This window comes from Chrysochloris asiatica, unplaced genomic scaffold (assembly GCF_000296735.1).
Source record: "Chrysochloris asiatica unplaced genomic scaffold, ChrAsi1.0 scaffold00126, whole genome shotgun sequence".
NCBI classification, from domain to species: Eukaryota; Metazoa; Chordata; class Mammalia; order Afrosoricida; family Chrysochloridae; genus Chrysochloris; species Chrysochloris asiatica.
The window spans coordinates 2453257-2454272 of NW_006408644.1; positions in this window are offsets into that span (position 1 = coordinate 2453257).

A 1016-nucleotide genomic window follows, 5' to 3' on the forward strand; every position below is an offset into this window, starting at 1 on the left:
TTCCAGGTCTGCCAGCACCAATTATTGAAGAGACTTTGGCCATTTTCAAAGATCATTTGGCTTTATGTGGATGGGTTAATTTCTGGATTCTCGAATCTATTGCCCTCAACTACGTAATGTTCATTGTCCCAATATTAGGCTGTTTTGACTACAGTAGCCATGTAATAATTGAAATCAGAGAGTAAGAAGCTTCCAACTTTATAATTCTTAAGTGGTACTTTGCTTATCCTGGGTCTCTTTCCTTTCCCTATAAAGTTTGTCACATTTTTTTTTTTTTAATTTCTTTCAAGAATGTCATTGTAATCTGCATTGGGATTCTGTTATATGTTCAGATTGCTTAGAGTAACATTGACATTTTAAATATGTTAAGTCTTCCTATCTGGAATTATTGTATATTCTTCATTTTTTAAAATGTTTTATTGTGAATTATATGATAGTTTATATGGGAGAACATTAGCTTTATATTCATTTTATCGTATAACGTTTCATTGCAATGGTTACAATCCCTTCCATGCATCATCAACCAACCAAAGGGTATACCCTGCAAGCCTGCCCCCTACACTCCCCCACCACCACAGTCTTCAGCACACAGTCGCTCTCCCTCTCTGGATCTAAAGTCCCCAGCCGCTCCATCGCTCCACATCACCATCTCTACCTCCATCTCAGGCATCACTACTTCTCTGGGTAGGGTCCTGCACTTGGCTTTTCTCCGTTGATGGTCCTAGGGATCTCCGCTCCTAGAATGGAAAGTTAATCACTCCCTTCCTTGCTGTAAAACGTCTACCTTTACATTTCCGACCCTCACAATCAGTCCTGATAACATTTATTCACTATTGTATAACAAGAGACCCATATGCATTTCATTTCATCAGCTCTGCCTAGACAGATTGGATACTATTCACTGGAGATTCTGTCTTCCTGCAGGCCCCCTGGCTCTAGGTTCCCTCTTTGTGTGTGTGTGTATATATATATATATATTAATGTTTTATTGTGATTTATATGATAGTTTACATGGG